Genomic DNA, 24,859 nt, shown 5'->3' with positions numbered 1-24,859 from the left:
AAGAGTGTCTGTTATTAGTTTGATGCTGATTACTGGAATTGACCAGTTTAAGGGCAATTAAGGGCAACTGTGTTTAAAAACAAAACTGGTCTTTCTAGGTCTTACTGTGATTTAGAAAGGGAGGAGCTCTAGACTACCTTTTTTTTAAAAAAAAAAAAAATATATAAATAATAATAATAAAAAAGTTTCCTAGCTGAAAACATTATTCAAACCCCACATAATGTGGGACTTAGGGAATTAACAGTATGATTCAGGCATACAATTTTCACATTCACTCCCACGCGTGGGAATTTTTCTTAAGGTACAAAACTTCTTTCCTGCACTTGGTCAAAAAACAAACAAACAAACAAACAAAAACCCCTCCTTTCCTTTTTTCCTTTTTTATTTTTCGACTGGAAAGTAAGAATACTGAACCTAATAAACCTGACATTGAGCTCTGGCACATACTGTAGTCCAGTATAACCTTAGGATACAAGCAGCGTGAGTTGAGCAGGCATTTGCAGCACTCCTCCCTGTGAGCTCAGCTGAAGTGTTGTCTGATCACTCCTTCCCTTTCCTCTTCTCTGTTCCATGTGGAGACATGTGCCAGCAGCTGAAAGCAGGGGCTGAAGGGTGTTTCAAAGTGTTAACTTTTTATTTTTTATTAGGGAGTGGGACAGAGGGCACTGAGAGCTGCCGTTTGTATTAGCTTGCATCTGTGTTAGAGCAAGGGCACTGGCTGTGCTCTGCCAATGAGTAATAGGAAATTGTGATCTTGCTGCCCTGCTGCTGTCTTGATGTAACCCTGGTTTTGTTTTCCCGTAAAGGGAAGAAAAATTGTCATACAGGTTTCATTGAATCTCTATTCAGCAAGAATTAAACATGCTCAGAATGGAAAAATTCTCAAGATGTCCACAGAGTCAGTTCATGGTGCATTCGTTTCATTGCTCCTTCCTCTGCCATTCCCCCTATCAAAGCCAACCAAACAAAATATATCTTTTCACTTATTTTGGAAATAGAGCAAGTTAGTGAGACTTGGTCCCCCTCCGTACTGCAGCTTACTTCAAATGCACTTATATTTTGTTTCTTTCTCGCTCTTAGGACTGCTTTCCTTGGTGGTCCTTCTGACAATTTTATTTATCAAATCCTCTGACATCATCTTTACATCTATTGTCTGATTATTTTTTTTCCACTTTTGTTGTTCTTTCTTAATGCATATCAACTTCTTTATCCATTTACTTGGTCCCTCTTTTGCTCCTTGGATTGGTAAAGTCTTTTTGCTTCCTATTCCCCAGTTGAATCAAGTAGTATTTGGGGATATATATATATATATATATTCATATTTCTTTATTTTATTTTATTTTAGACATTTTTTCTTGTCTGCTACCATTTCAGTCAATGTTTATGACCTGTCCCTCCTCCATTTTAGTTCATAGAGTCTGTAAGGGTTTTTAAAATTCACCTGAGTTCATGTGATTGATTGTTTCAAGCTTCCCTGCTGTTCTGATCCTATCTCACAGCTGCTCTTTTTACTGTGTCTTCAGTTTAGAGGCAATCACTAAAATTCCCTCCCAGAGAAGTTTACTAAATACCTTGTAGGATTTTCCCTTTGACTGGCACAGTTGTAGACAACTAGATCTAGAGCTGCATTATTTGTCTTATTTTAAAGACAAATCCAGCCTGATAGGATGATCAGTCTGGCTGCTTGCAATATGCTGCCTTTCACCTCCATTCCTGATTCCCCTTTTGTTGTGCCACATGCTGCCAACATCCTTGGCACTTTTGTAGCTCTCTGTCTCTCCCCCCTTTCCTCCAGGTGATGTTTTGTCAGTGTTTATATCAACATTTTTATTACACACAGGGATAGAAATTCTGTCCAACAGTTCTTTTTAATTCTCCACCTTCCTTTTGTTTTGTCTTAAATATATTCAAGGGGGAAACAGGAGGAGGGATGGAAAAGGAAGGGTTCGGTCTAGACTTCCAAAGTAATTTCCCTTTACCTAAAGAACACAGCTCATTTCCTTCCAGAGGGGCATGGCTGGGAAGTTGCACATTTATTCTCAGCATTGACTTTCTGAAATTTGTTGAGTCAAAGCACAGCTAGTATGAGTGGTCTGGAGGACCAGAAAAATGAGAGTGTGACTGTTCTCCCCTCTCTTGCAGCTGAGTGGCAGAATAAACAGAGATTAATGAGGAAAGGGGAGCAGCCACAGGGTGGAAGTGTTGAAAGAAAATAGAAAAATATCCATTGACACACCTGCATTTGGGGTGTTGCTGCATTGTGGGGCCTCACAGGATTCGTTTTTGCCATAAATGTCTCAGGGACAGAAAACTGATTGTTTGCCTGAGGTTTAATTACAAGGCTTTACATTTGGGAAAAAAAAAAAAAAAAAAAAAAAAAAAAGTGTTAGATTATGGCTGTACTTTAATTCTTCATATATTGCACTTACCCAAAGACAGGAGAGATTTTTTCTTTAAAGTACACTTATATTTGCTGGTTTTGAGCAAAAAGTTCCATTTAACACTGGTACATCAACTCTCACAAGGTTTCTACGTTTACTTAAATCAAATTAAATTGCATTGTCAAATTAAAAATGAGTAGTATAGTCATAACTGAGTAATTTTCCTCATGTGATTTCAAGATACTCTCAGTTTAAATTTTTCAGGTAAATTAAGCTCAGTCTGGCTGGAAAGAAGATGTTTTAAAAAAAAAAAAAATAATCACCCCCCAAAAAAGTTATGAGATCATAGTCTGTCTACTCCATGGAGTTTCTAATTTATTAATGTTAGTTGCTTCCTTATGTGTTTGTTTACTTAAGAGATGAGATTTTTTCAGTGTGGAGACGTGGACAGGAAGACGAGCTGGAATCTGACTCTGTCCTTGGTTTTAGATAATTATTTCATCCATTCAGTTTGTCTTTTGCTTAGCAAGACAAAGCTACATGGTGTTTATTGTCCTGCCACCAGTAATTACAGTTTCATGCCTGAATAATTTATTATTATTTCTGAGTCTGAAGAAGCTAGTAACTGATTTCATGTGTTAATTGTCAGAAAATACACAATGAAACTTTAGAGGAGAGTCTCAAAACTACTAGCTATTACGTTTACAGAGATGCTTGAGTTAGTCAATCTTTTGTGTAGTAGAGAATAGACAAGAAAGATGCCTTTACATTTCACCTCAAAAAAAAAAAAAAAAAAAAAAATTCAACAAATTCTATAGGTAGAGGAGCTTTAAAATCTCCTGCTTCTCAGACCTTATGCCTTGAATTCCCTACTGCAGAAAATCCTTCTGCTGTTAGGCACAAAGTGAAATATCATGCTGTTTCCTCCTTTCCATCACTATGATGCTTTTTCATGTGAACAAACACACCTGATTTATGAAGAGATTTTGTAGGGGCAGGCATGCTGGTGGAGGGTGGTCACTACATCCACTTGCCTACTCTTCCACCAGATAGTGCCAAGCTGTTGGGCCCCAACATCTGGGAGTTGTTATCTGGTGTGAGACTTTGTAAGGACAAGCAAAAGACATTGTGGTATGTAATTTATGCCCTCCTATGTGGTATGTAATGTAAAGCCCTATTATGGTGCTTATGCTGCAGATTGCAGATTTTTAAATTTATTTATTTATTTAATCTATCTATCTATTGATGAGTAGAGAAGCTTCTTCTTACTTGCTTCAGCTGAATTGCAGGTGGCCAGACTGGCACAGGAGGATACAACTTTTCCTTTTGCAGAGGTACAACTGGAATGAATAGAAGTGTAGCTGGTGGTGAAGGTGCTTGAGTTAGTTAAATTGTTATAATCCACCCAGCTGCATGGAACTGGCGGGCTTGAGTTTTCAGCTGCTGTGTCTGGAAGGGAGACCTCTTCTCTGCTAAAGGGAACTCTGACAGCACTAGACATTCAAGATGAAATGGAGGTGGTGAAAAAATGGCTATGGTGTTTCTATGATCTACCACTACATGGTCACTGTGGGCAATTTTTCTTCCTGAACTGCTGAACTGTGCTGTTCAGTATAGTTTGGATTCTCTTTTTGGCCTGTTCTGCTGCCTGTAGTAGGTTCTAAAGCTGCATCTTGTAAATCAGGTGAGGGCCAGAGGTAAAGGAGCACAACAAATGCAAACAATTTAGAAAATGCTACTTTTGTAGATGTGAGCGTGACATTACCAGAGCCTCTTAATAAATGAATCAATGTCAGCACACTCTGTCAAGGAGAGAAACTGCAACGCTAGACAACATTTTTACCCTGACGAGAAAAGAGAGGGTAGTATCTCTTGTTTTCTGGTAATATTCATCGTTTTACAGATATGTATTGTAATGGCACTGGAGTGGGCAGGGGGAGATTTTTGGGGATAAATTAATGTTGTGAGTGTTTTTGGTCATGTAATTGTCTGTCAGGAAGTAGGGCAGTTCCAAAGAAAAAAAAAAAACACAGATGTGTTCAAGGAAAGCCAGGATAATAGGCAGTGCTATGCTAAACACTGAATGAGGCAGGTCAAAATACATAGAGGCAAAGGTGGAAGTTAAAAGAAAGAAAAACAAGAAATGTATCTAGTTTTGTTGCTCTCCATCTGGTAGGACTGCAGAGCCCCAAGGGTTTGTCAATGGCTTTGTAACTGCATCACAAAGTTCCTGGGGACTTAGATTTGTGAAATGAGGACAATAAATGTTTTGAATTACAGGGGTAAAAAGAGTATTGTATAAAGATTGAGTTTTATCATTGTTAACAATAGTATGATTATTTATTTATTTTTACCTAATTTTTACACCAGACTTAATTACTGTTTTTTTTTTTTGTTTTTTTTTTTTTTTTTTTTTTTTTTTTTTTTTTTCCCCTGTGGACAGGGTAAGATGCATATAGTTGCAAAAATATTTTTCTGTAAGTGTTGTTCAGAGGCACCTGGTAAAGATTTAGAATACTTTGCTTTATCATGGTATGTAATATACCCTGTAGCAGTAAAGTCCCTTCAGATCAATGTATTTTAGCATGAGTTGCTTAATATTTCCAGATACAACAAATAAACCACACATTTGAAGAGGAAACTAGCATTTAATTTCTGTTTTTGGAGTTCTCATATTTTGCAAAACAAGATAGAAGAGGCTAGATTTAGTATGGCATCCACATCTGAAGATCCATGCATCTTGCAGTTAACTGAAGTTGTTCAAAGAAAGAGATAAGAGTTACATTTTTAACTCTTACCATTGCATCTACATTACTGTTGTAGCTGACAGTTACAGCTGACAGTTATGCAGAAGGTACATAAGAATGTGGGGCCAATCCCTTTGGATCAGTTTTGTGTGTGCTTGTAACAGGAGTGCTCAGATCTGTCTTTGCCTAGTAATGCCTTACATGTAAAGTGTCTCCTTTACAATTTTCTTGGCTAACATAAAATGCATTTATACCAAAACCTTCAGTATGCTTTTAGCAATGTGTAGATTTGGAAAAAAAATATCTGGTAGCTTGCTTGCCTAGTGAATGGCCGTTGATCACAGACCCTAGTATCAGAACTGTTTGCAGGCCTCACCTGCCTTCATTCAGTGCTGCTGCTGAGCTCAAAGTTGCTCAGGCAGATAACCGTGATGATGAGTGGAACTGGGAAATGTGTATGTGTTCTGGGTCTGGCTGGGATGGAGTTAACTTTCTCTGCTGCAGCCCATACTGTGCTGTGCTCTGCACTTGTAGCTAAAACAGCACTGGTATCACACCAGTGTTTTGTCTGCTGCTGAGCAGTACTGGTACCGCATCAGGACTCCCTCCAGACCCACCAAGAGCCAGCAGGTGGGGGGTGGGCAAGAGGTGAGGAAGGAACATCACCAGGGCAGCTGACCTAAACCAACCAGAGGGATATTCCATACCATATGATGTCACACTCAGCAATAAAAGGTGGAAAAAGGAAGAAGAGGTGTACTCTTGTTTTGAAAACATCTGTCCTCCTGAACAACGGCTATGTGTGTTGAGGCCCTGCTTCAAGGATGTGGTCAACATTGCTTGTCTATGCAAATAGAGATTAGTTTCTTTCAGCTGCCCTTCCATACAGCCTTTGCTTGTTGTTTTTTTCCCCCTTTTCCCCTTTCCCTTTTTTCCCTTTAGTTAAATTATTTAATTAATAATATTTTTTTTCCTTAATAATTATTTTTCCTTTAATTAAATTATCCTTATTTCAAGCCATGAGTTGTTTCTTTCCTTCTCTTCCTCCCCTCCTCTTCTGAGGAGGGGGAGTGAGAGAGTGGTTGTGGTGGAGTTCAGCTGCCTAGCAAGGTAAAACCACAACAGTATGTAAATGTGTAAATGTTACTTTTTTTTTTTTTCTTTTGTACAAATACAATGAAAAAATGTCAAAACTGGTAAGAAGCAGGCAGAATGACATGTTGCACCATGGACAGAGAGTGTTTTCAATGTGAGAGAAATCTTGGAGTTTTCTAAACAGTTACAAGAGCAAGGCTTTCTTCTGAAATGTCAGGAAGCAGATGAAGACTTCCTGGGCTGTGCATTGCCTTGACTCTTGCTAACTTCATCTAAGCATTTAATAGATGCTACAGAAATAACTGTGATGGGAGAACCATAACTCTTCTCTGAAAGAAGCTTTCTGAGATGTGGGACTGTCTGCTTTGTGTCACCATGGTAGCACTGTTAAAGCAGTTCAGAGTGAATCTCTCTGTCACAAATGTCTAAAATGGGTTAAGACTGAAGAATGAAGGCAACTCTCCTCCCCACATCACTAAATTCTCCTTTTCCTTTTTCCTACCCCACCACACTTTACATCAGAAGCATTACTGGATATACATCTGGGAAATTAGCAGAATGTTTGTTTTGCTTCTTTTCAAAGTGTTTTCATGGTTTTAGGTGAGTGTTTGACTTATGTTCATTGGCCCTTGCACAAGAGACTGTGAAAGCTATTTCCTTTTCCCTTAATTAGAGCACACAGAATATCAGGTTTCTGAGCAGTGAATTTCCTCTCAGGAGATAGGTGAGTGTATGTGGTAGAAGTGGTTGTTTTTGTAGACTTGGGAAGTTGGTCCTTTTGAACTTTCCAGATACTTTTTTAAACCAAACTTTTATTTTTATACAGACAGAAGTACAGTTATTTATTTAATTATTAAATAGACAAGTGGAGAGTTAGGAATGTTTGAGTGAATTTCTAGGAGGGTGGTAACAGGAATATGGTGGCAAACATGGTGAAGGCAATGGGCCAACTTAGTTTTGTGTGTAACTTGATTTGAGACAGCAGAACTCCACCATACTTCTGTTTTTGTGCTGGTGGTATTTATGTGCATGACTTATTTGTACCACCAGTGAGTGAGGGAAGAAAGAAAGAAGGGAGAGATGCTTCGTTCTCTTTTGCTTGCATCCTGGTTTTTAAGGTCATGTATTTTTATATCTGCTGGTTTGTCTGTGTGGGTGGGCAGGTATGAGTCTCAGTCTATCTTCTCCTTGTGCAGTGTCAGAGGGAAGTTCAGGTTGGTACGCTGCCGGGGCCAGCCCACATCCTTCGCCCACGCGGCTCTATGAGGCAGTTACACACATCAATCAGGGAAAACCCTCAGCTCCGTGCACCGTTGGAGCAGGTGTGTGAGCTCATGGCAACATCAGGTGATTGCCCCATTGTCACCAGTGCCTGGCACCTTGTCTGCTTGCAGCGGGTCTAGCTCTCAAAATAAATGGTTGCCTTTGACACAAAACAGAGAGCTCCAACACTCGTACCACTGGTACCTATCCCATTCAGATAATGACAGGACAAGGGGGAATGGTTTTAAACTAGAAGAGGGGAGATTTAGATTAGAGATTAGGAAGAAATTCTTCACTAAGAGGGTGGTGAGGCACTGGAGCAGGTTGCCCAGAGAGGTTGTGGATGCCCCGTCCCTGGAGGTGTTCAAGGCTGGGTTGGATGGGGCCCTGGGCAACCTAATCTAGTGGGTGACCTAGGGGGAATAGAACTAGACGATCTTCAAGGTCCCTTCCAACTAAAGCTGTTCTATGATTCTTTGCTGCAGACAGCCACAGTTTAGAAAAGATACATTTTGTGTTGATTATGCAGACTGACTACTGCTTTCACGTGCATTTAGCTCAGAATAAATACACACTCCCCCCTACCCAACCTCCTTTATTTTGTTATCTAGTTTATAATAGACCAACATCTGGTTGTATATAAATGAACTGAATAAAGTGGAAACAATCCTTGCTTCCTGAAGTGGAGCTGTTAACTTTTTCCAAGTCCTATCTACTCAGACTTTGCTATAGATTGTGAGGCAAAATCTGTTCCTCTGTGCCCAGGTAAGTGTGGAAGGACATTACTAACTTAACTTGCCCTTGGGAATTCAGTAGAGTAGCTCTGGGTTTTGTCAGTATATATGAGAGAAGAATTTGGTGTAATTTTTTGGCCCTTCAAATAGCTCTTATTTAGGTAAATTAATGGAGTATAGTGTAACAAATTATGCTTGGGACCTAGGCAACTGGACAGAGGAGGAGATCCAAGAGTGCTTGAGGCAGTGGGTGCCTCCAGTCTTGAGCATGCTCTTAGTTGGAAGAGAGATGTTCCACCATTTTGGTTGTTTGGGGATTTTGGAAGTTTAATATCTCAGAAGAATGCATTTCAGAATATTACCTAATATGCCTTCTAATGTGCCTTCTAGCATTCTAATTTTCAGTGCCCTGGGGACTGGATGAGTCTGCACCATCCTTTCAGTTGCATTCCCAGTGTTGCTTATGCACAAGCACATGAAGAAACTTAGTGTCAGTGATGCCAAAAAATGCTGTTTAAGGTTTATCCTTCTAAATGATATGGTTTATCCAGCTATTTTATTTTTACATGTAAGCTATATAGAGCAAGTTCTTTAAGAAAGAGTGGTGTTAATCATTATAGAAAGCCTTTACGGAAGAAAAAAACACTGCATTTTTATCAACTAAAATAGAGTAACCTTTCTGAATCAGTGTATTCAAAGACATGTAAAAATTACAGGGTAAGGACCTGGCTGGGAAAAAATTCCTCTTATACTGCCATGACAACAGTGTTCATGCTGCTCCATTTCACCTACAGATAATGACAGATAGATGCCTAGACCCAGGAAAGGAGTCAGCTTCAGTTCTGCTTTACACAGTTCTTAGATACAGTAGATCAATTTTAACTACTACATTTCCGTGTTGGAAACACTGATATTTAATTTAATTAGTTTATTCATTATGTAATATCACACACAGAGCATGCCAAAGTACATGTGTGAGGGAAGTGAAGATGGGAAAGAGAGGTGTGATGGTTTTGTTTTCTTGTAATTAAAGGTAAAGATTTACCAAGTATGTAATTGAATATTGCCATGAGTGTTAGCTCACATAGATAATGAAACTATCTGCAAGTACATTACATAACTTTTTGCTGGTGCAAGTTTCACGAAAGGGATGTGAATCTTCATGCTCCATGATGTCAACTTTGCACCAACTGAACAGTTGAGAAGAGTCATCCTGTAGGGAGAAGTGTTGTCTTCCCCCATTAAGTTTGTTTTTCTTTTAAGAAGCTTCTATTAATACCTTCTCTTGAAAACAAACTCCTCAAACTCCTAGACCAGCTGTTTTTTTTTTCGTTCTTTCTTTCTTTTTTTTTTTTTTCTTCCCTTCCTCCCCCACTGACCCTCCCTTTTTCTTTCTTTCTTTTTTTTTTTTTTCCCCTTACAGAAGTTGGTCCATGTCTTGTTTCTCATTCAGGAGCCACAGGTGTAGTAGTGGCCCTGCGGCCCTGCTTTAAGGTGTAGGAGCTGCTTTCCATGCACTGGCAAATTGCTCTTATGCTGATCTGCAGGCTGAAGCACAGGAGAATAGCCATGTGATGGTCACAGGGGTCACAGCACACTTGGCTTTACCAGCGCTGTTTTGCTACTATATCATACAAACGAACTTGCTTTCCTAATCAAGTTTTCACACAGTGAGGGTGGAACAGGCTGGTACACATGATGGGAGAACTGAAGAGGGTGGAGGGAAAGAAAAACAGAAAAATATTTGTCAGAGTTGATAGTGTTAATGAAAACACAAAGAAAAGAGAAAAACAATGTTTGGAGAGCAAAGAGTGAGCTGACAAATGTGACCTCTGTTTTTTCCCAAGGGTCTCTGACTTTGAAACCAAAGCTGGCTTTAATGTTCACCAGGTGCCATCAGGGTGTTTTGATTCCCTTTAAGGAAGGGAATTAGTCTTATAGTTTCAGCATCTGCACTTCAGTGAACTTCAGTGACAGGGTGTATGCTTGTTCAGATCATAACACTTGAGGTTCAAAGGCCATGAGCAGCTCAATAATTAGTTCTGTTGCTTCCACAGGAGGTGAAGTACACAGACCTGTACTTCACACAGGTTTTGCCACAATAGCCTTTACAGCTTTGTCCCTTTTCAAATATGGTCTACCTGAACATCTCTGAACAGCCAGCAAGAGCAATGTGCAGCACAGAACCAATGCTGGCAGTAAGATTATTCCTCATGCTAAAATAATACTTTAAAGTTCAGTATTTTGTCAGCTGAGATTATAGTTCAATTTCCTGGAAGAAACGAGATGCTATTTTGCTCAAGATATATGGCTCTTTGTCTCCTGTTGTTATATAGGCAAATTGTTGTTACTTATCATCCTCTTTCTGGCTGCTTCCTCTCTGTGGGTAATTGTGCCTTTGATATTACTGAGATATCTCAGCCTTGCTTGTGACCTGTGTTGCATACAGATTTTAGCTCTTCAGGTGATTGTCTTGTCTTGCAGAAGGCAGATTTATAGGAATATTGCATATTGCCAGCTGGAAGAAACAACAACCTGATGGGTGGATCTTTGCACCCCTCACCCCTCCTCCGAGAGGCACAAGAGCCAACCATTCCCAAACTGTTTCCTTCCCCTCATGAGACATGAGAAATGCAAGCAGCTCATATAATCCCTAGGTGTAGAGACCTAAGGGACTGTGTTGCTGCTGGGAGGAAGGGAGGTCAGGCAACGCACCCTTGATTGAAGCTCTTTTGGGGGAATACCTAAGGCTGGCTCATGGCCACTGAAGTGGTGGTCACTGGAGCAGAGGAGTGGGCAAGAGTCCATGTCCAACAGTCGCTCCATAATATCCATGGTTGTCTCAGATTCAGTGCTGTAGTAGCATGGATGTAGTAAATGGATGTTTTAAGAACAGCATAAAATAGTATCTCTGATGCCTCCGGTTGTGCTACAGGATTGTGTAGGTCCAGAAAGGAAACAAGATGACTGTTCTTGCTCATCAGTAGGAGACCTCCTGCACCCAGTATTTGTTCTACAGTCACCTCCTGCACCCAATTATCTGTTCATTTAAAAAATTTATGATCAGAGCAATTAAAGCAAGAGATTTAGGATACTGTTGTACACGTTGCCAAAGATACAAGACAGCAAGCCCTTACTGAACTGAACATGATGATTTTTTTTCTTTAAATGCAGTTAATATGCAATTAATAATTACATGTGGTATTGTGACACAAAATACATCTTGTATTTAACTTTGTGTGGAAGTGTTCAGTTTATTCTTTAGTAGTGTTTCTTATTTAAATTGGAAAATGACTGCATAAAGTTGCAGGGAATAATGATATTTTCAACCAGGGGAAGCATTTTAATAATCAATAAATAATGACACAAAAAAGTTGAAGCATATTGCCTTTTCTTTTTCATTTCAACTTGAGGATTGTGTGCTCTAAAGGCATATACATAAATAAACGTTTGTCCCTGTGTCCCTAAAATAACTTAGGCAGACATGTTGAAGCACAATTCAGTTTTAATGGCTAAAAGATTAGAAAAGTAATGTCCAGAGACAGACAAGGAGCATAGTAATAAGAATGTACTTTTATGAGTTTAAAATAGAGTATTAGAAGCCTATAAAACAGTCATGGTGCTAATACGTAGATATATAAGTATGTACTTGCATAAGTATTACTAGGGAGACTGAAGTGTATTGAAAAGCAGAAATTCTCAGCAAGCCTTTTAAACGAATTGTTGAAGTCCTCTGAGAGAATTTCAGAATAAAGTTATCTGAATGTGTTTACATGTGTAGGGAAACCTGAGTGCATATGGACATTGCTGGGCTGTGGTTTAATTTCATGTAATACTATCATGTAGCTAAGCCTGTGTTATTGTGATGTGCAAGTTGTCTTAGATAGTGCCTTCCAAATGAATTCAGAGCCCTTATTAGAACAAGGACACTTCTGCTGTAGAACATGGGCCTTGTTCAAGTGCACTGAGTGATTTTAAGGATACTTCAATGTTTGGAACAGGGTAATGGTGCCTGGAGGAAAGTGTTTCAACATTGATTTGAATGGATAAGAACAAGAAGTCCCTCTTGGAAATAATATTGGCATGATTATTATTATTATTACTTAATTTTCATTGTTCTTCATGTAGTTAAAATAGTACTTCAATATTTCTGAAGTTTTCTTTAGTTTGTGTTCAGCAGCAAATTCTGGTAAGTTCATGAGCAGCGGCAAAAAAAATAATAGAAAAGTAGTAATTCAAAAGGAAGCTGTTTCAGTATTCACAGCTGAAAAGTTCTGCTGTACTCACAAATTTAACCTTTATCTTCACTTCCCCACAGCATAATTCTGAGTATATAGTGTAAGGAACTGCATCTGATACAGTCGTTACCACCTTTCTTTCTTTTTTCCACAAAGAAAAGAATATTGTTGTTACTGTAGAAAGTAAGTATTCATCAGAGTTCCAGGCAAAGGAAATTTGTTTACACCAAGGTAAATCTGGAAGAAAATGTGAGGTAATTCTGTAGAAAACAGTTTGAAGTTTTCTTAAGAATACAAATAATGACAAATAATTCCAATATAGGTATTCTTTTGAAATTTCAGCTGTGCTTATAGTTTTCAGTTGTACCTATCATTGATGATGAATGTCTGTATGTATGAGCAAACAGGCAAATGCTTACTCTTAAGATGCCCTGAAGTTACTATTCTGGATATATTTTGCCTGATTGTTTTTATTTTACTGCTCTTGAAAATCACAAAGTAGTTACAAATCAGCCTACAAGGTTATGAGTACTAAAATATGCCCCTGAGTTCAGGGGTTTAAAAAACCCATAGTTTTGTGTATTTTTTTTTTCTCTGTCATAAAGTGGATACTAATTGTCTAAAACTGCTACTGTAGGTCGAGTCTGTATTATCAGTTATTTTGTGTCTTTGAGATGTTTTGAATATCACATACATATATGTGAGGGGTATATCACAGGCCCTTTGAATATCACATTCATGATGGGTAGGTACTGCCTAACAAATTTGATTTTCTTTTATGATAACATTACCCATCTAGTTGATCAAGGGAAACCAGCTGATGTGATCTTTTTGGACTTCAGCAAGGCTTTTGACACCGTTTCCCATAGGATCCTACTGGACAAAATGTCCAGCATACAACTTAACAAAAACATCATAGGATGGGTGAGCAATTGGCTGACAAGCAGGGCTCAAAGGGTTGTGGTTAATGGGGCCACATCTGGCTGGGGGGTGGTCACTAGTAGGGTCACTCAAGGCTCCATTTTAGGGCCAGTCCTCTTCAATGTCTTTGTAAATGATTTGGATGTAGGACTAGGTGTTTTGAGCAGATTTGCTGATGACACCAAACTTGGAGGAGTTGTGGACTCAGATGAGGGTGGAGAGGCCTTGCAGAGAGACCTGGACAGATTGGAGAGCTGGGTGATCACCAACTGCATGAAGTTTAACAAAGGCAAGTGCCAGGTCCTGCACCTGGGATGGGACAACCCTGGCTATACGTACAGACTGGGTGATGAGACGCTGGAGAGCAGCCCTGCAGAGAGGGATCTGGGGGTTGTGGTTGACAGCAAGTTGAATATGAGCCAGCAGTGTGCCCTGGCAGCCAGGAGGGCCAACCGTATTCTGGGATGCATCAAGCACCGCATTGCTAGTCGGTCGAGGGAGGTAATTGTCCTGCTCTACTCTGCGCTGGTGCAGCCTCACCTCGAGTACGGTGTGCAGTTCTGGGCACCACAGTACAAGAAGGACATTAAACTGTTGGAGAGTGTCCAGAGGAGGGCAATGAAGATGGTGAAGGGCCTAGAGGGGAAGATGTATGAGGAGCAGCTGAGGGCACTGGGCCTGTTCAGCCTGGAGAAGAGGAGGCTGAGGGGGGACCTCATCATGGTCTACAACTTCCTTGCGAGGGGGAGTGGAGAGGCAGGTGACCTATTCTCTGTAAACACCAGTGATAGGACCTGCGGGAATGGTGTTAAGCTGAGGCAGGGGAAGTTTAGGCTGGACATCAGGAAGAGGTTCTTCACCAAGAGGGTGGTTGCACACTGGACAGGCTCCCCACGGAAGTAGTCACTGCACCAAGCCTGTCTGAATTTAAAAAGCGATTGGACTGTGCACTTAGTCACATGGTCTAAACTTTTGGGCAGACCTGTGCAGTGCCAGGAGTTGGACTTGATGATCCTAGATACTGGGCTAGATGTAATTAAACTTCAAAATCTGAAGAAGGTGTTAATTTTAGTGACTCCTTCCATTGAAAAATCTGTAAAAATTAGTGGGATGTCAAGATACACAGAAGTGAAAATGCACTTGATGACCCTGGGGACAAAAGAGTACTAGGCCTAGTACTGCCTAGCTTGTACTTAAAACACAGACAAGTGATGTGGGACATGACAAGGCTCTCAGGGAGATGTCTGTGCTGTAATTGCTATGTTCTGGGTTCAGCTGCTTAAAAAACTAAATATGAAGTTCCTTTGGATCATGCCTTAAAAAAAAAGAAAGTGTTGGTAATTAAGCCCAGGGTGAATTTTTTTTTTTTTTTCTTAATAAAAAAACTAAATCATCAACCTGTGAGTTCATAAGGGGATGAAGGGTTGGATAGTGAAATGCTGGCATACCTTTGGCTAGAGCATGCTGGTGGGAATAGTGGTAATAATGCTGTATAATAATACCAGTTAATAATAATGCTAGTTGAAGAAGAGGTAGAGTAGGTAGGTACATCTGCTGCCAATTTTTCTTTTTAATTTGGAGCCACCTGAAGGCAGTAACTAGCTGAATAATAACCCAATCCCCATATGGTTTCCGTTCTTTCAGAGTAATACTATGCAGAAAAAAAAAAAAAAAAAAAAAACTCTACTTTTAGCTCTGGCTTCTGTTTGCCTCTTTGTGAGCCTGAGAATGTTTCCTGTCTGCTTGGTGATGGGAAATGTAACCAAAACAGACATAGGTGAGTGACATTTCTCATGCCTAGCTTTCTGCTTTGGGTTTTCTGTACCACCTTAGAGATGTTGCAACATGCAGGAAAGAGGAACAAGACAGGAGAGAAAGAGCAGGGGATCTTTAGCGTGATTTGAAGCTAACTCATAGCTGTAATATTTTATCTTGTTGGTTTCTCAGCATATATTGTATTGCATTTAGAATGTATTCCTCATTTATAATTCTTTAGTCTTGTACTGCAAAGAGCAGGTGAATGCTGTCCTGAAAAATGCATGTATTTTTTTGAGTGGCACATTTGGAAATAAAGAGTTTTGCTTTGGTCTAGAATTGATACAGAAATTTTGTACTTATATATATATATATTTAATTTCTGCTTCAGTATTTCCCCATACTTTCTTTCCTTTCTGTATTCTCTTATTTCATCTCTAAATTGTAGATACAAAGGAACAAGGATTTTCATTGAAAAGTGCTTTGCTTTTGGGGGATAATCTATGGCTGTTTTATGTAAGGTCAGAAGTTCACAAGGGTGTTGCCAAAACATCATATTGTATGAAATGTAGCTTTAGGAAAATAAATAAATAAATAAAAAATCAGCAGTCCTCAGCACTCTGAGATCTTGAGATACACAGCACAAGGAAGAAATGCCCATTCTGCTTGTTTTTCTAAGTAGGTATTGTGCCAGATTACAGCCCTTGCCCTGCCTATGTTAAAATAGGATTCATGGTGCAAATTCAGCCATCACGCAAGAGACAACGTGACAAAAGGAGGACTAGTGCATTATGGAACAACAGACCGAGTATTTGTACTTAATTGTACTTTAGAATTGATCTAAACACAATTGATCTAATTGATCTAAATCATTGTAAACACAAATTAGGATGACAGATTAGAAAGCAATGTCAATATTGGCATCTTTACTAGTATCTGTTGCCCTACTGAATTAATTACCTTAATTGCTTTACTAAGAGAATATGAAGTCAGGCAACTCTTTTGGAAGAATTTGGGAAGGAAAGTCAAGTCACTTTTTTTGGCCTGTCCAAACAGGTACCGGTGTACTTGTTGGAGATAGGAATTCAAGGTTACAGATTTGACAGCACATGTGTACCAAGCATTTATACCTGTGTTTCTGTGAGAAGATGTACTGATTTATTTATTTTTTTTCCTATTTGGAAAAATGTGACTTCCTGAGACATACTTCACTGCCCATTGTCCACTCCTTTAACAACTGTAGGAAATAAAGTCTAGGATGCTCTTTTTATACTTTTTGGCATTTCTATTTTTGACTTGCTGTGTGTTCTTGTTCAGTGGAGCATGGGGAGAACAGTAAAGCTTTGGGTACTGACTTGTTTATCAGGGTAAAAGGTGCACTGTAGGTGAATGTGTTCTTGGTACACCGGTCCATGTACAAATACAGCTTGGAACTCCTGAGTGCTGAACACTTCTTTAGGGTCCTAAAAGTTAACTTTCATGTCCCACAATGGGATTTTAGGCCCTGCAGAAGTCCATTATTTGTCCCTACATAGACATGAACAACAACTGACATATTTCTACAATGTTGTGAGAGCTAAGGTGTTTAATTTGCATGTATGTGTATATGTTTATCTACCCATAATTATTTTTAAATGAGAAAGGCATAGGCTTGATTTTGTGTGTTTGACATCTTGGTGTTTCTCTGCATGTTGCTTCCTGGGACAATTTTGCTCTTAATAATTCATTTTTTGAAAATTTTGGGTAAGAAATGCACTGGATAAGGCAACTACCTGCTTTCCTACGTATTGGGTATTCCTCACAGAGCAGTAAGGTGAAGATGAGGTAGTTTGCTTCACCTGGTAGGGAAAGTCGGGAAATTCTAATCAGATATGATGATACTGTGGTGGTATTCCCTGCTTGAGAGAGACCTGAGTACCCGTATTAAACCAGAGGTCTGCTTTGACAGTGGGCAGAAGAGCTGTGTCTATACTAAAAAGTTAAATGTGCCTGGGATTTTTCTTTGGCACTGAGGCCATAGGATAGTCCATCTCTAAAAGAAGGTAGCCACATCCAAACGGCATTATGGGATTTATCCCTGGGCTGATTTTTATTCCCTTTGGTGCAGGAGAGAATGCTGACAAGTCTGTGCAAACCTGACAAGTCTAATAACTGTAGAGACAATTAAAGTCTACTGTCTGGGATTGTTTCTTGGCATTGTTTAATTTACAGTTGCAGAGGTGGCTAAAGAGGAATATCTGGACATTTTTCTTTGGTTATCCTATTTACTGCTCAGTACTTCACCTGGTACATTTTATGCTTTTGAGAATTCATTTTATCTCAGCACTGCTGAAAACTTTATTATGATTTTGTGTTAACATGTCACCCGCATTACTTTTGCATCTCTCTCAAAAAAATGGAAGAAGCAGCCTTAAGCAAATGTAACACTGGCCTCTGTATACGAGGCTCTGTGGTAATGGGAGTGAAAGAGCTTGCCTTTTCCCTGAGGTATTTTTTGCCCTTCATTTAAGATTTGAGGAGATGATAGTGAGTTTTCTTCAACATAAGATAGTATACTTCTGCTGTGTGCTTTAAGTGTCTTCATGGATGTGCCTATTTATCAATAGTGCATGTATGTGTATGTGTGTGTCTATATATGTAGACACATACATGCATTGCCTATTTGTAGGGAAGATCTGTGCTAGCTCTGTATGGTTTCTGGGTGGTTGGTATTGAGTGGTAGTGACAGATCACGTGGGTGCAGAGGCTCAGACCCAGCAGGAGGTGGTGCATGTACATCTTCAGCATTAACGCAATCGACATCCTCGCAACAGAAGGGTGGCCAGGCCTTTCCTTAGGAAACATATGCCAAAACTATTATTGGAGATAACGTCATAGCCTGCAGCAAACTGGACAGGATGTTAATGAGGGGGGAACTGTGGAAGAAAGAATCTGAGTGCATCCTGTATTATCAAAACAAAATGCTGAATAAACAGATTATTTCCATTACCATGCACTGTCAGCAATCCTGGTATTTTGATCTTTATCAGGTTTATGCTGTTATATTTTTCATCATGTAGTTGATCTAGGTTTGGGGGCTTTTTAAGGGCATAAATAAACAAACAAATAAATAAATAAATGCAAACATCTGGGAGGCTATAAAAGACACTGCAGACCCAGGACAGCTCATTATTTCTTCTTGACGAAGAAATCTCTGGTGCATCCTGTGATGTCTGTGACAGTGTGTAATGAGGCACTTCACCATGTCAAGCCCAGAGTCATAATTCTGTCTTATCTGCTGCAATAATGAGACTTTTTGAACTACTGAACTCAGCGGAAGTTACGGGTGTAAAGAAAATGACCTGTGTTTTGCAACTATTTACAACAGGTGGAGACCAGAGAATTCAGTTATTATTCTTTCAGTTGAGGACCAGGAAGTATCAGAACGTGAACTTAGAAATTAGGGTCTATTGGTGATTACAACAATGCGTGGCACTAATTTAGTAGTGTATTTGGCAATTTTCTTCTGTAGTTCTTGATTGGAGGTTTTGTTTTGTTGTTTTTTTCCTGCTTATTTTCCTTCTAGTTGTGCATTTTTCCCTCTTTTTTTCTTCCTGTCCCTCTGCCCTTCACTGAAAGTTTCTGTAGCAATGAAATCCAAAAAAAAAACAGGGGCAATCTTTGAATTTCAAGACTCATTCAGGAGATGGCTGTAACTAAACTGGTGACGTCTAAGACTGTCTAGTCACTATCTGATCCAACAGAAAAGCACAACATGGAATATTTTCAATGGGGTATTAACACAAAAATGTCAGTTATTGCCATCCTTACTGCAGAAGAAGGCAAATGGTTTATTGCATATGAGATAGCTGAAACAAATACCTTCAGGGATAACCACTGTCCATTTAAAGTATTTTTTTTTTCTGTTTTAGAAAGCAAAATAGTGAGACAATGTAATACTTATCTTTGCTTTTCCACAGATGCCAGCTGTTAAAAGGTTACATTTTTTGTGTGTTGATCAGAAGTTCATCATTAATTTGAATATAATGTCCCAAAAGTGTTAGATTGGTTACCTGTTTTCCTCAAAAACATAATCTGTTTAGGTTTGTTTTATCATTAATTTTCAGCTGCCTTGTTTTCACCAGACAATTTTTTTTTTTTTTTTTTTTTTCCCTGTATCTTTGCTAATGTGCAGTAACTAAAATGAAGTAAGCCGTAGTGGTAATACGAGTTATCAAGATGACATGGCCCTTAGCCTGTTGGCAAAGTATTCACAACCTCCCTTGTCTTTGCTATGGTTTTACCAAACGTCAGCTCATATGTGCTAAGAATAAACCTTGCTGCCTGCCACTCTGATGTGATGGACCTTTGTCCTGATCTGGAGCTTGCCTTTCTGGGGGTGCTGAGAAATCTATTGGTAAAGGGCCATCCGAGATATTATTTCATTTGCTCTTAAACTTTCCTTTGCAGGGAAAATGCCTCTAAATAGTGGGCATTTAAGAAAAGGAGAAGTTGGATGTGTGTGTTTGTGTACCATATCATCCTTCCAGATGACCTAGTTTAGGATTCTGATGAGATCTGAAGAGCAGAGTATTGAAAATGTTGTTTGTGAGAGCCTGTGTGCCAGAACAATATGGGGTAAAATCATTTTAATGAGATGCTAGATCATTTGCAGAGTGCATCTCTCAGTAAATACAGTGGATTTATCTTTCTTAAGAGGAACACAATAGGCCTCTCACAAGCACTTTCACAAGGCTGAAAGAAAATAAGAGGTTTTGGTTCTCTTAAAAATTTGAGCAGAGGCAATTTTCTGTAGTATCCCACAGTTGTAGCCGTCATCTTTACAGAGTTGCTATTGCAAGCATGCTCTAGATTTGTACATGGTGGTGGAACAATAACTTCTGCGGTACTCTGAAGATAAAATAACCATTCTTCATTTATTTAGCAGAATCAGCATGGGGATGTCATTTTATTATTGTAAAACAAGATCCAGAACCTGAAAGAGTCCAAAATAGTACTGTAGCTTCCAGCTAAAAATCTAGGCCTGTCAGGTGGTATCACATCTGCTTCCCTTTCTGCCTTATTTGACCTAAGAGCAAATTTGTTGTAATGCTTGCTAACCTTTACTGAACGAAAGTAGTGGTTTAATAAATATGATTTTTCCCTGGGGAACTCTGCTGCCTGGCCTAGGTTTGGGCAAGGTTTTCCCCTTGACATTTTTTGCCCATGTCCTGAGTCTTCCAAGGAACCCAGCAGTAGTTCTCAAGGAGACAAATTACATCGGAGTTCCCTTGGAAGAAGCATAATATTTGTTGACTGGAGCATGAGCAAAAAAAAGTACTGTACATATAAACCAATAAGAAAGGCAAATTTTTACTGCTCTGAATTTGCAATGGGAATCTCATAAACCTTATGAATTTCTATTTTCTCATTGTTTATAAGGAAAATGTAAGGTTACAAATGTTGGAATGGGAAAAGAATGTATTTTGCTTTTTCTTAATGCATCCTGGTAGTAAACTCTCACTGACTACAGGTCGTGTTATAAAATGAATGCATTAAATACGAATGAGTAAATGTTAATAACAGTATGGAAGATGACTTACTATATGTTTTCTTGTCCTAAATCTGGCTGCTGATGTCAACACTAGAAGGTTAATTGCTTAACTTCAGTGAATTAAACCTTTTAACAGTAACAGCTTATTATAATTTTAAGAAATAGAGTTTTTCTCTTTGCATCTCTCACCTTTTTGTCCTTGCTCAGAGTGAAATCCACATTGCACAGACTGAATGCATACTAGACTGTATTGATTTTCTCCTCTTGGTCTACATCGATCAACCAGAATAAATTCCATACTGAAATAATAAATATGCCTTCCTACCCAGGGAACAACATTGGATTCCTCTTCATTTCCACACATGACGAATTATTTGTGCTTGTTTTTTTGCTATGTCAGAACGTCAGAATGTTAGCATTCCTTTTCAACTCATATGCCAACAAAAAACTCTTTTATTAATAGAACTCTTCCACTTTTTAATTGTTCCACTACTGCATGTGTCACTATAAACAACCATCTCAATCCAATGGTATATACTAGAAATACAAATGCTAGCTTATTTAATAGACTTGTAGGATCTAATATATACAACTACATCAGTAAAACGGGTGAAAACGTTGACAAAAATTTGAAGATGCATTGGCCTAGCTGCTGGTAATACTTTGATCTTTTTAGAGCCTGTGTTTTGGGACACATACATGTGCACATATGTACACGTATGTGCATGTAACAGAAAATAATTGAATATTTCTCTTTCATTGGTTAGATAAATACTTGCTAACAGGAAAGCAATGGTATTGAACATAAAGCCATTATTTCTCAAATCATTCTAGCTTAGTTTTGTATCATACTCAGATTCAGCTCTGCTCAATGATCTTATGTACACCATATTATGTTGCTCATTATTGCTTTGCTGTCATGTAAGTAGTGCCCATTCTTGTGACATTATTAGACTGGAGATTTATAGAGCACAGTTCATTGTTATCCAGTTGTTATCCAATAAGCACATTGCTGTGATTTAAATACATAAAAGAGAAATACGGTTAATATGTGACAGTTTAGTAGTTTTAAATAATTCCCTTGGTTTGCAAAAAGCTTAGTTTACTCTTCTGTGCCAAAGAAGTTACTTCATTCTTAAAGTGTCATACATAATTCTTCATATATGATTTTGAAAAAGTTAGCAACTTGTGGAGTTTTTTTTTTTAGTTTTGTTGGTTTTCTTCACTTATCATACTTCAAATACAGGACTAAAGGGATATTTTCTCCTATGATTCTTTCCCAGTAGGATTACTCTAGAAATTATAGGAGCATTCTATTTATTGGATTCTTGTTATCAGGACATCTGGGTGATACCCAATTGCTTTAACATTCATGTAAATAAATTTGGGGATTCTAGCTGATTATTGGCATAAATCATACTTATTTTAACTTTCTCCTCCATAACTTTTTTCTAGCCTATTGCTTGCAGGTGGACACACAGAAAACTTCAGTTATCAAATTCTGAGTGATGTATTTAAAAATTCTGGTTTGCGTCCCCTAATCTATATCTTCTTATATTGATCAAGATTAATTTCCCACCATTTGGTCAGCTTTGTGTTGATTTGAACACTGCGTTAATGATAAAAGACTTTTATCATATGTGTTAGCTAAGACATGTTAACAACACATTTAAATCTTAGTCTAGACAAAGCCTATGGCACTATTCCACATTTACTCATGTACAAATAGCTCAAGACCTTTAATTTCCATCCTTGAATGCTCAGCCTGCTATTGGTGCATCAACATGTCCTCTTTTTGGTTCATTGTCTAATGAATAATTTCGTTCCCCATGTGTCAACCAGAAGAACAGTGTCTGTGCTTTTAGAGCTGTGTTGGTTCTACAGTGTTGGTAAGTGGAAAATAATAAAACTGAGTCTTACATCAGTGAATTACTACTGCAAATGTACTGACTAAAGCTTAAATCAAAAAAATAATTTGCCTGCTTGCAAAAGATACCATTACAATGTTTTCCTGGAAGATTGTTCTGAGTTTATGGTATCTTGGTAACAGTATTATTCATAATGCACAGCCTGTTTTCATTAATTATACATATGTTGCATGTACATTATATTTATTGTTGAACGGCATAATACTGTACATACGTAGTACTATATATGTACTACACAGATTTTTGTATTCTTACAAAAATTGACATAGTAATAATATATTGTTCAGCATTTTGTGGCAAATTCACATTAGTACAAAAGTACTACCACTTCAACCTAGAATTCATTTCTTACTGAGGATATTTCTGCTCCCCTTCCCTGTTCCTTTGAATGATAGTTAAAAGCCTCTATAATTATGTGGGGATACAAAACAGATATTAGAAGGGAAAACGAAGCAGGAGATATGACACTGGCTTATATGAAGGGCTAATTATGCATCTGAGAGCTGAATCTTGGCAGTAAAATACCTTGAGCCCTGAGGGGAGTTTTATAACTGCTGTTGATTTATAATATTTGATATACTGAAAGGAAGGAATCTTGCCTAGCACAACGTATGTAATGCTGATAGCTATTTACAAATCAAAATATAGCATATGTTAAGGTTGCAAAACTGGGGCACTTTCATCAATACCAGCAAAAACACAGTGTTATTGAATAGCAGTAGTAACCAATCAGAGTAAGTAAGCTGAGCCAAAAAACCTCTGTTTCCCCCTCCCCAAAAAAAACATGAATACACTTGCAGTTCATAGAGCATTATTGCCACGACTCTTATTAACAGTGAAAATCACATCTCATTCTGGTCCTAGACGACCTTCTTTTTAATAGCCATTTGCCTTTCCAGATTCCTGCAGAAGGAAGGGACTCAAAGGCGATATGTAAAACTAGAAGTTCTGATTTCTAGGGCTGAAGAAGAACTCCTTTGAACACAAATAACCTGTTAAACTGGGTGGTTAGGAGATTTTGGCCAGTTAAATTGCTTTCGGCCTTTCCGTCATCCTGAGTTGATTAGCTAATAATAAGAGAGGAAGGAAGTAGATACAAATGTAAAAGGCAGCAAATAACTATAAGACTGTAGTCTGCAGTGACTGGAGGATATTAAGGAAATTGTGAAATGGAAGCAGTTAGGGGTTTTCTATCGAGCAATCTTATAGGAGCAATCTTATAAAATCTTATGGGAGCAAAAGTAAAGGATGTATGAGTCATATAAACCATATGGTTACCCATACATCTGAGATACTGTCCTAACCCTTAAGGGGATCCAGTAATTTGAGACAAGCCCTACTGAACAGTACCTAATAACAATACATTTTTAAGTGGCTGGTCAGTTCTCTGAGAAAATGCAGGATACATGTGTTTAAGTGTCATAGCAAGAAAAAAATAATCCACTAAGCCCATATAATTTTTACCTATATAAACCTATATAAGGCTTCATGTAAATTTTTGCATCAAATATTCCATTCTCTCCCTTTCTGTTCTCTGTAACCAGGCTTCATTTCTTTCTTTACTTTTATTAGTACATTGGCAGGATTTAATAGATTTCTACTAAGTTTTCACATGGATTCTGAAATACTGGTGTGATTAAAACAAATGTTCAGGTAAAATACTGAGGAAACATTGTATGTGCTTAAGAAGAGATACAAAATAGAATTTCTTCTCACACCTCTTTGTGATAGAACCAAACAAATCTTGAGATTATTTTCTTTCATTATTAAACTCATCCTAAAACCTTTGAGCAATGAAACCTCTAGAAGACTGGGGATATTGGAATTAAGGCTGATCCAAAGTGTCTTACATTGAAAAGAGACAAATCAGTCAGTGTACTGATACAGGTAGTTGGAGAGTGATGGAGATGGCTGGAGGAACTTTTGGCTTTTCCCAGTTTTCTTTCTCTCCAGTCTCTAATATATACATCTCCAGCTTGAGCTGTATCTAAGCATGCATTTGTCTTTGACCAAATAGCATGGTTATGTAAATAAAATGGTAGCTCTCATTTAATTTGGAGTAGAGGTTGGGAAGATAATGCAGATTTCTACTAAATTTCAGTGCCAACATGTGCTTTATTGGCTGGAAGAAACACTGTTCACTAGCCAATTTTGTGTTAAATGGAGCAGTGAGTGCAAGGTTTTTACTGGATATCATGGCTCTTTGATTTGGATCTTTTCTGTCTTTGCCATAAAGGAAAGTGAGTCTGAAACTCCTGAATTGT

The 24,859-nt window shown here is 38.4% G+C and overlaps 1 long non-coding RNA gene across 1 annotated transcript in view; it reads left to right on the top strand.

The window, feature by feature from the left end:
- Positions 1–24,859, top strand: part of LOC309874369 — a 254,547-nt gene that overhangs the window by 199,460 nt on the left and 30,228 nt on the right. The window lies entirely within an intron of this gene.

Source organism: Aythya marila (genome assembly GCF_965140915.1).
Source record: "Aythya marila genome assembly, chromosome: 2".
NCBI lineage: Eukaryota > Metazoa > Chordata > Aves > Anseriformes > Anatidae > Aythya > Aythya marila.
This window is presented reverse-complemented; position numbering and strand designations above follow the sequence as displayed.